Raw genomic sequence first — 12,362 nt, forward strand, 5'->3', positions numbered from 1 at the left:
GGTGTGTTCTATATAGTGCACATACTTCCTACGTCCAGATTCCGTGATTCTACTAAGTAGTATTATAAAGAAAAACCTAGTAGACTTTTACTGGCTTTATTCTGTGTTTCGAACCTGGACATTAAATCTGTGCGTGTGTGTGTGTGTGTTTTTTTTGTATTAGCCACTAGTCCAACAGGACAATAAAAATACAAAATAATTTATATATTAAACCTACCAGGAGTAATCAATTAAATGTCAAATGTTTGCATACGATGTTATCGCAATCTTCTAAGTGATGATTAGGACAAAAAGGGCTTATAATGATTAAGTTTTTGCAACGTCAATACACTCGATATTAAATGTTATGTGACCTGAAACTTATTGTAATTATATTTTCTTATAATTAAAATTATTCTGTATGTCGATCTGAGAGCGTACTGTACTTTGCGAGTTTAGTTTAGTGATAATATAATCGATTAACGTTATTTCTAGTATATCCTGTAAGTGATTATATGTCAACCTTTTATACGAAGACATGGCTATAATGTTGAGCTAAAATGTTTTGTCTGTTTCCTTCGACACAGAAACCGTATGTCTTTCGGTAATTGAGACAATGAATGAAAAATAAAGTAGAAAGAAATGGTATTAAGAATAGTTTTAAATACAAATTATTACAATTCTGGTATGCTATTAATTAGCTCCTTGGCTAACTCATAATATTAAAGCACTCATGGCTAAACATAATGCTGCGAATGCACGTAGTAGGTAAGTATAAAAAAAAATGCAACTATTGTCAACTTGGAAAAATATAAACATTTGCGAAATTGCAATAAACTCTGTCTGTTTTTGAAATCGCTAGGAATCGGTCGTAAGCGGGAAACTATTTATTTTAATATCGAACTAGATGACCTCAACAGACACTTTCGTTCTTCTTCTTCTATTAATATGCAAGGCAAATATTTTACATTAAACAAAAAATAATACAATCAGCTATCTTAATACATTGCACATCCCTGATAATCCTCCTTTCCAATTCAGTTCTGTCAACATTAGCGAGTTAAAGAAACACATCCTTAGTACTAAATCAGACTCAACTGGTTGTGATGAAATAAGACGAAAACTAATTCTCCTTACTCTCAACAATATTAATCCTACTTTTAACTACTCTCTGTCAACTGGTACTTTTCCTTCTATATGGCGCAAAGCCCTAGTGATTCCTATTCCTAAAGTTTCCAATCCCTTGTTACCTTCTCATTTTAGACCTACATCTGTTCTTCCTTTTCTCTCTAAGGTGCTAGAACGTGTAGTTCATTATCAACTGAGCCAATTCCTTTCTATAAATACAGTCCTCTCCCCTTTCCAATTAGTTTTTATTAAACATAGTCTAAATATATATATCGTAAGTGTGCTTCAATAAATTGACTATTATATTTATTTATACGAGAATGAGTATTGAGTCCTTAAAAATAAGATTTAAAAATGGTCACCCCATAAAACATGAGCGCGTGAAATTGTGGCAAGAATGCTAGCTTCATCAGTATTGCGCCGTTGGATTGCAATCCCGATAAATTATGAAATAAATAAATAAGATGACAGATTAATATCAGAAATAACACTTCGGGTCGGAACGGTCGTTGTGAGCTTCTGCTCTCAGCACTAGAATTGTTGTCACGTCCTTTAACGTGACGTCGGTTTAGCGCTATATTCATAGCGTGATATTTATTTTGCTATGTATAACATACTTGCCATATATAGCTATGGCACGTTGTAACTTATTTTTTTATAAACAAATCTAGAACAATGAAATAAATTTATCAAAATTCATAAATCGCGATTTAAACGCGAACACAAGTAACATATAGTAAACAAGATAAAATATAATTTATTATATATATTTTAATAATTTTTAACTGTCTAAAGAATTGATATAATAATAATTTACTTAAATATAAATAGAAGCCTTAATCTAGTTACGAAGTTTCTATGTAAGTATATAATAAATACTATTGCCATCTTTCACATATAGTTACATAGTTATATAAACACAGATATAAACCTTAATAGGCTAAATCGATCAAAGGATTTAAGTCCTATTTAACCTTTATCCAACCATCAACTGCAATTTATGAATTAAGATTTAATCTGTAAATTAATATTAATTCGATAAAATTAATATCTATGACGATCAATTAATAAATTACAACTTTTCTTTTTTATCGTTATATTATATGTCATTCATGTTAGTGCGATTAGTCTAATAAACTCTTGTATGGTTAAGTAACAACAGCCTACAAATTTCCCACTGCTAGTCTAAGGCCTCCTGTCCTTTTAAGAAGAAGGTTCGGAACATATTCCATCACGCTGTTCCAATGCGGATTGGTTGAATACACGTGTGGCAGAATTTCTATGAAACTAATTTCATGTGTCTAAACACATGCAGGTTTCCTCACGATGTTTTCCTTTACCGCCGAGTACGAAATGAACAAAAAAAATGATAAACACAAATTAAGCACATGAATATTTTGTCGTGCTTGCCTGGGTTTGAACCCGCAATCATCGATTATGATGAACGCGTTCTAACCACTGGGCCATCTCGGTTCAGCCATACCATGGTTAAGTGAATGCCTATTAATTAAAACTCTTAAAGATTGTTAAATAAGATGTATTTAAATAGTTGTAGCTGCAATCGATTAGATAATACAAAACGTTCGCTCAGCATCGTAAAGCTCCATGTCCGTACAATCCTAACATGAAATACAAAATTAATATACCAAAACATGCTTGACTATCTCGAAACAGCAATAAAACATTATCAACGATATTTTTTATTACAAACAATTTCCGATCCTTGACCTATCAAGAAGCATTAAGTGGTATAAAAATAAAACACATTAAGCCTCATTAAAACATCAGACCACCCAATAAACCTAAGTCCGATCCTTTAGGACTGGCCTCATCAAAATATTTCTATATTTACACCATACGATGTATACACGACACGACAAAATCTTGTTTCAGTAGTGTTAAGCGATATTATTATTTGTAGTCGAAATAAAAGTAATAAAAAATATGAAATTTACTTGTTGGTAGGGCTGGGTAGGTACCTCCTACTCATCGTTATATTCTACAGCCAAACAGCCAAACTTAGCGTTGTTAAGTTCCTGAGTCATTGTTCCTATAGATACAAGGCACATAACATATTAACTCCCAAAGGTGACTCATTTGATTAATATTTCTTAAAACGCCTTATGTCTATTTGAGGTGCCAAATTCTCGGGCGGTGGGGAATACTTAAAATTGGCTCATTTGAATATCCACCTTCATATATTATATGAAAAAACTTAAAATTAAAATATCGTATCGTCGCCGTGTCGGTGATGTTAAAATTGCAATTATCTCAAGTAACAAATCAAAGTGTTATTTCTGTAGCATGCCATTAGTCAAATGTAGAGTAAGTCAATATAGAGAGAACATTCAGGGAGATAATATTACCATTACTTTTGTAGATCAAAGGAAATATAATATTAGATATGCCTAATTTAAATATACTCTGATAATTAATTATGGTAAAAACAATAAAAGACTTAATTCTATATTTTAAAACGGTAAATTTCTGTGATGTAGATAAATTTTGCTTTGAAATGTGTCGAGTTAATAAGAGATTTGCAGCAAATCAAATTAATTTTAATCAGTATTAAACTGGGGATAATATGTTTAAGGTGGCGTTAACAGCCGCTCTTAGTCTTTGCGGCCCTCGATAGACACATTAAATGTAAAATAGCTCAAAGAGAAATTAAACTAAAAATTTGATTTTTTACCCTAAGTCGATCTCTGAAACTTTCCACTGATACAAAAAAATGTTTTATTCATAATTATTATACAGCCACTGAGGATCATCCAGCCTCTATGTTTGTCCTAAGCCTGAACTCTTTCCAGACTGATTAATCATTCCATTGGATTTCTAGAGCGAGGCAATGGACAGTTGGTTAGTCTCTCTAAAGATTGGCCATAAGTTTGTCCAGACGGACATAATCATTAACGCCAATACTGCCGCCAATTTTCCGCCAACTACACAATAAGTGCAATATTGCAATGGTCCGGTCTGAGTGTCTTAAATACTGTGCGAAACTCAAATGGCTGAAAATAAGCGAATAAGGATTATGATTCAACAATCCTAATGTTCATAATCATAATCACCAATACTGCTGCCAATTAACGCCAACTACACATCAAGTGCAGTCTTGCAATGGTTTAAAAATACTGCGCCGAACTCAAATGGTTCAATATAACAATAATGATTAAAATTAACCATCCCAATATCTAAAAATTAGTTTTAAATTATAACTTGACCAATTTAAATAACATTCCAATTTAAATAATGTTAATACTCTTGACGTACAAGATATTCTGTACCGCGTATCTATTCTATATCGCGCTATCACACGAAGCTTTTTAAACTCGAGCAACTCGGACTGTCACTTAACGAATATAACTCAGAAACAATACAAGGAACGAGATTAAGAACGGGTCATTTGTTACGGAACAGATGTACTTAAATACAACATTATATTTATACTATTGTTGTAAATGCGAATGTGCAGTCGAGATATGAAAAGGTTCGTCACCTTAAGATCTATTTTCGTGTGCTCTGTATGAGCGATAATCTGCTTTACTTTAAAAATGACATAATGCGTCGCAATGATTCGATGTTTAGATTCAAAAGGTACTAAGAGTTTAAGGCTTGATAAAGGAATGAATTTAAAAACTGACGAAGGTTTTCTTACTGTAACTGTACCTCAAGATGTCTTTCAAGAACAAAACACTGAAATGAATTGACGAAACTTAATATGAAGCAAGCTTAACTTCTAGGAAGGTTATAGTTTTTTTTTAGACCGACCGAACCCTAAAAAGCGTGCAAAGCCGCGGAATACAATTAATATTATTAAATATTAATAATATACTAATTACTCATATATGGATGAAATACGTATACACATTTATGAAATTTCTTGTCTCATAAATTCTCATACGAGCAACTGCGATATATACAAGGTTCTATGACGTCATTTAAAAACCACCTAAAACGTAATGTCACATTATTATTTTTTAATCTTAATGAATAACGATCAATAATTATTTACAATATTGATATATATTTTTGCCAGAGCCGGATTTAAAGGTCTGGAGGCCCCCGGGCCACAAAGTAGTGGGGGCCCTAGACAAACAGAAGCGTGGACAACCTAATAATTATATTATCATGAATTAATTACTTTTTTTATTTCAATCAGTAAGCTATGATTTATTTACTTGTATCGGTAACTTTTAAAATATTAAATAATAACATTATTATAATTTGACTATATCTCGGTATTTGTTAACTGAAAACTGTGGCCCCCACTAATGTGGAGGCCCCAGGGCAGTTGCCCCGGTTGCCCTTCCCTAAATACGGCCCTGATTTTTGCCATAGTGATAGATTTGGTTTTATTTTAATTTTGCTATGTAATTACGAGGAGGTTGATTAATATTTTATTTTCTTTATATCTTTTAGGACTTTCTCTTCCCACATAGTTACTATTACAAAATAAAACATCTAACCCATGTATTATAAGTTATGTTATATAATAGATATTTGATTTAATCTCTATTTAATGTATCAATTGTTATTTCTAGTCGTAAACCAGTTTCCTCATATATATTAAATGATGTAAATCTGAGTAAGTCATTAAGCTTTTAGAAAAGGTACACTGCTGTAAAAAAATAATATTCCATATTAATAACTTTATTCATAAACATAAAAAAAGAGTACATCCGCTGGAAGGACCCAGAGCTGAACCGCCAGGCTATTTCTTTAACGCTTATCCTATCATTAAATAGCCATTACATACTCTTATTTTTTTCCGTACATTGAGTGAGCCAGTGTAATTACAGGTATGAGAGATGAACCACTTCGATATTGTGACAGTGTAATAGGTTTCATTAGGCACGTCCACGAAATGACGAATAAATACAAATTAGAACAATTTCAACATGACGTGACAAAAGTTATCTCAAATCGTAACCGTTATCTCAAAAGCTATTTGTTCAAATATAGAACGAAGCACTCAAATTCGATCGCTAGATATAGTCTTATCGGAATTTGTATTTAAATATCTTTATATATATAGTGAAGCATTTCTTTTTTTGTGTTATTAATGGATAATAGTTTCATGTATTAAGATTGATAACATAAGTCATAAGTAGGTGGTCTAGCAAATTCCGTCACGGTAGCATGCGTAAGCGATCCCGTGGCGCCCGCCGGAAATCGGAGAGGGTACGTCGTACTTGGGCGCACTCGTCATCCAGTGCTCCGGGGAATCCAAGAGAAAAAAGAAGGTGGTCTAGCAAATGGACCATCTGATGATGAACTGTCAGAACCGTCCATATTTGCGAGATAATAAGTACCTTAGAAATCAAGATGCTATGTACCTTGAGCCTGTAGTTACTCTGGCTCATGAACCGTAACACAAGTAGTTATGCTTAGAGAAGAAAAATTGATAAGAGGGGTTACAACGCAGACGGGTTTTATTGAAAACCCTATACTAATATTACAAATGTGAAAACAACTCGGTTTGTCTGTCTTTCGAGCATTCACTACCAAACCAATGATCCAAATTTGATGAAATTTGGTATGAAGCAAATTTGTACTCCAATGAAGGACATAGGTTACTTCTTTTGCCTAACACATGACAAACAAGCCTCTAAAAGGCGAGCGAAGCTGCTGGCATCAACTAGTTAACAAATTAAAAACAACACTGTTCCAAATTTTATTGCAGCATTATTTTATTAAAGAACAACTAATATGTAAATGAAAGCATATCAAAGATTAAAATAGTTCGTCTTAGCTGTAGTGTTTGTAGGCGATGTTTGAATCACTGAACCATTTATTTGGGGCGGATGAATCATTATTCCCTGAATCCTAGAGGGCGAGATGACTTCATATTGCAATTAAAATGATTTGTATGATATTAGTCCTTTAATATTATACATGGAAACGCTTTTGCGATAAGACATGAAATTAAACTGTTTGATATTATTTTATTTTACTCACGGAATAAGCTTTCGACTTCGTACATTTATTTAAATGATATCCATTAGTTGACTCATTTAACATTGCATTTAAGTTATGATATTAATAGATAATACATACGTGTGTTTGTGACCCACTGTTCTACGGGTTTCTTTTCGATGTTATCCTTTGTCACAGAGCCAAAATATACGATGGGCTAGTTACTTATCAGTTCAATCATTGTTTAAGAATTATGAGATTTTATTACCGAGTTATCTCGGAAATATTAGTAACTACTTGAAAAAGCTCTATAATACTAAAAAAATAGATTTTGTTGTTTCAATTATCGAAGCGGGCAACATCAGAAAAAAAAATTAAGGCTGTCTTCTGAATACTTTCGAAACGGGTGAATTTTTATAACTTTATCTTAAATAAACAGTGGCGGATTTCCAAATTTTCCGCTAGTAGGCTAGTAGCCTACTAGCGAAATTATAAAATTTAAAAATAAAATTTGGCTATTCAATTGTACCCCCACTGACTTTTGAAATTCAATACGCTGACATTTTTAACTTTGCCGTTTCGTAAATTCAAATCGTTTATAAAAAATACATTGGTAAAAAACGCGTATTACTCGATACAAGATTTTGTAGATAATAAAAAGCGTAGAATTAATATCTGTAGGATATATTATTATATTAAATAATTGTATTAACTAACATGACTTCGTATATTTTAAATGTTGAAAAAGTGTAACTACTGAGTTTCTTGCCTGTTCTTCTTGGTAGAGTCTACTTTCCAAATCTCATTCACTAAATTGTTAATTGACGATTCAAAAGTGCTTGTAAAAGCCCACTTGAATTAAATTTATTTTGATTTTGATTTTGTTAGTTTAGTTTACAATCATACTTATTACATTTATCCTGAAATTGCAATTTTATGATTTGAGTTCTATCGTCCTCATTACATCGGCTTTTTCCCGTTATTAGTATGATTAATAAACTAGGAGATATGATATGATATGATTTTTTTTTATTTCTTTGAGATAATAACAAATTAGGGCTACATTTGCCGCCCTAGGCGCCAGCCTACTTAGCCTATTGTTAAATCCGCTACTGTACACAAAAAAAATATAAATAATAAATTAATTATTTTTAAAGTATGTAAACGTTGTATTAAGTTTGTATATTGTTATTTTAATCAAACAGTTGATTGCTCTTTGACAGTTTAAATGACATTTAATAAGTTGAACGGTATCTATTTACTCACAAAGGCATGCCGCTCAGCGTTTTAATTAAATAAACAATATGATCTCATTTGTATTTTTTTGCTGACTTTACTTTAAGTTGTCTCACCCACACAAAGACGAGTAAGTCCTGTAACCACGAACGATACTCACTCATACTAATGCAGGACGATAAAATAATTAATACATATATAATTAAGGGCCTGACACGCATGTGATTTAAAATAACACTTTATTGTATACTGTACATATGTATATATAAATAGCATTCTTTAAATCACTAAGTACTTTCAAAAATTCGTCTTTTATTAAGACTTTGACATTGACTTTATTTGGCAATAGAACGCACAGAAAAGCCTCACATACACAAACGCATAAAAATCGTTTTATTTTTCCATCTCTGCTTATAGTTTTAATTATTTGAGTTTACAATAATACTATCGAGTATTTTTACTAGGTTTTCTAAGTAAAATAAGAATACTTGGAGATTTAATTACAATAAAAGAAGCCAGTAGACAAAAGACAATACTTTAAAACACTGTCGAAGTAATCAAAAATACAGAATAATTAAAATCGATTTCCAATCGCTACGATATCGAGTATTCAAAAAAAGAATTGAAATACAAAGTTAACTTAAATTTTTGATTAATATTAAAACCTCTTTGGTCTCACCCTTAAGTAAGTCAATCAATTAGATAATTACCTTTACACAAAGTAATGTGGAGCTAATGTGAATATGTATAGTAATAGCTGTCAATCCGGCCGTCTCGCGCAGAGCATGCATTGTTTAACTACGCATAATTGTATGTTTGATTGATTAGTTGTTTCCACTCGGAAGGGTACTGTCCTATTTGACAGAGTATTTATATTTCGAATGTGAAGACTATTTTGTACATTCCTTTATGATAGGTATTTGTGTTGTATCTGGGTGTGGCTTGACATATTCTACCGCTAAAGAGCAATCATTAGCATTATTGTTTTCCGTTTTGACACTCAAGGTGGCAGATGGTAATTGATAATGAATGTATAATTGATGATATATTATGTGATATTTCTCACAGAGTCAATGTCTATAAAATCTGATGACAGTTGTATTTATCTGACAGATTACTTATCTTAAAAAAATAGAAATGTAAATAATAAACCAAATTTTGTGTGACACAATACAGACGGTAATCAAAATTATATTTTGAATGTCATCTCATATAATAATAGCGTAAGCTGGTGTTTGTCCTAGTGATAATGGGACTAAAGAAGATTTTTGACTGCAATTTATTGAATTATTATAAATTAATAAAGAATTAAATTCAGAGAGCGCAAAAACTGGCCGGATATAGATGTATTTGACATTAAAAATGTATTTGACTTTTATGGAACTACCATATAAGTTCTATAAACTTTTATGAATTATATTAGTTTATTTATTGACTCTCCATAACACTAATAAAATAAGTCAATTCAAAATAATTTTTAGTGAGTATTATAATTTTTATCATTATCTTGAATTAGTATCAAGATATTTCAACTAAAAATTCAGGTATAAAAAAAATACAGAACCCTCCTTCGCCGTCGGTTAACGTTAAACTGTAGCTGAATAAATTCAGGTAGACAAAACGGACTCGGGTATTAATCAAAGTAATGACGCTGCTGAATTAATTATCTTAATTTATATAATAATTGTTTTTGATCAAGTGAATACTGAAGCGGTAGTTTGGAACGATACATTTTATAATAAAGGCAAGTGAGATGCATAAATGGTTTTACTTATTCCCAAAAGTTGCTTTAAATTTTTCGACTTAAACAGGTTCGTCATGCATAAAGCTTTGTGTTTTAATTTGATATATAATACTCTACGGTTTATACATGAATGGAGCTGTGGTTAGAACACCTGCATCTTAAACTAAAATTGGAGTTTTTTTTTAAATTTGTCTCCCTGTTTCTAGACGATTCTTGTGTTATAATAATCGGCTTAAAACATCGCGAGCAAATCTGTGAGACGCGTGTTCCCTATTACATGCATACATATATTTTACATGCATACATATATACATTGATGCAGCTTTGTAACAACAACAACAGCCTGTAAATTCCCACTGCTGGGCTAAAGGCCTCCTCTCCCTTTGAGGAGGAGGTTTGGAACATATTCCACCACGCTGTTCCAATGCGGGTTGGTGGAATACACATGTGGCAGAATTTCTATGAAATTTGTCACATGCAGGTTTCCTCACGATGTTTTCCTTCACCGCTGAGCACGAGATGAATTATAAAGACAAATTATCATCGGTTAAGATGCACGCGTTCTAACCACTGGGCCATCTCCACTCAAATGGTTATTAATAATAAATATAATTTATACCGTATAGAACTCAGGAATCAGGAGCTACATTGAGCTCTCTACCAGTGAGTATTTTTTAAAATTGGTTCATTAGTTCCGAAAAACAAACATACATTTAAAGAGACAAATCTTACTTTTTTTATAAAATTACTATACTAATATTATAAAATAACTTTTTATTAAATTGTAGCATATTATTCCATAACACGCAAAAATAAAAATAATGTAAGAAATTAGAAAAAATAAGGTGACCGTTGTGTAACTTTTCTATCGCCTTATAATTTCTTATTAGTTACAGTGAGGTTTCAATGAGCTATATCCACCCCCTTAAAAAATAATCATCATTATCATTACATCATCATAGTATAAAACAAAGTCACTTATCGCTGTCAGAACCTAAGTATGCTATCTTTAAAATAACGCAACGGATTTCGTTGTGGTTTTTTTAATAGATAGAATGATTCGAGAGGAAGGTTTGTGTATATAGGTAATACATGGACAATTTAGTAAATAAAATATACATTACATACACATTCTGTAGTATATTTAGTATCAGTACTGCATCTGTGTGAAGCTGGGGCGGGTCCTTAGTGACACATAAAACAGCTTATGTGAGATAGTTGCAACCCTTTAATATATTTAAAGAAGTAAGTATAATTTCACGACCCAGAATTGGCAGGCTGCTTACGCGAATTCTTGGTGACTCAGTGCAATGCAATACAATATCTCGATACTCTGGACAATGCCGGACTCGTACCGATATCACTGCTATGCTCTGAATGTTAGCGCGAAGTTTGACATACTTGCCAGACCTAGTCTCGACTTGTGAAGCGCTAATATGCTGCTTAATTCTATCGAATAGTGTAATTTTTTTAAGTTTATCATATCTGTAGACATAATTAGTCTCAATCAGTACATTTGGTTTGGTTTAAATTCGTTGTTAATTAAATGAATATATTTTCTTGATGTTTATAATATCTTTTTTCCTTTTTAACAAGTACTTATAGTTACAAATCATGATTTTTACATTGTATAAAGCAAAGTCGCTAACTTATCTCTGTTCTTGTCTGTGTTTTTTTAAATGTATGATTCGAGAGGAAGTTTTTGTATATAATACATGGACAATATAGTAAAGAAACACTGATCATTTTAGAAGTTTCTAATATTATGTCGTAAATAAACAAATTCTGTAGCATATTTAGTATCAGCATTGCACCCGTTCGAAGCTGGGGCGGTTGCTAGTTTAATTGTATAAGAATAATAAAACAGACTAGATGGCGCTTTGACACGATGATGTTTGTATAAGTGTGACAGTTAACTTTTTAATGTCAGTGTGATCTTCTTCTGGGCCTATATTTTCCGTGCTCTAACATACTTTATATAATTTTAACAATAATATAAACTTCTATATTTGAAGTTACTTGCAAATAAAATACTAATATCAGTGAAATATATCTTGATAACCAAAGCTGATACGTATAAATAAATAATAATTTTGTTTTATTGTACAAAGGAGTGTTATTGATATAAAACAAGAAGCGTCATCTTAGAACCGCTTATACCCAAATCTCAGATATCCACCAGGGCTGAACGCTGCTGGAGACAGAGAATGTCACGAGACATCTAAAATGCATTTCGGGTCCAGTAAACAACGATGATTGAAATTATACGACTAAATTAGGGAGTATCTCAAATGATTACCCTTTTCAATTAAAAGAATACAAAGCACTTTGTTCGTATTTTTTGGACGTAAACTTT

Source organism: Vanessa cardui, chromosome 6 (assembly GCF_905220365.1).
Source record: "Vanessa cardui chromosome 6, ilVanCard2.1, whole genome shotgun sequence".
Taxonomy (NCBI): Eukaryota; Metazoa; Arthropoda; class Insecta; order Lepidoptera; family Nymphalidae; genus Vanessa; species Vanessa cardui.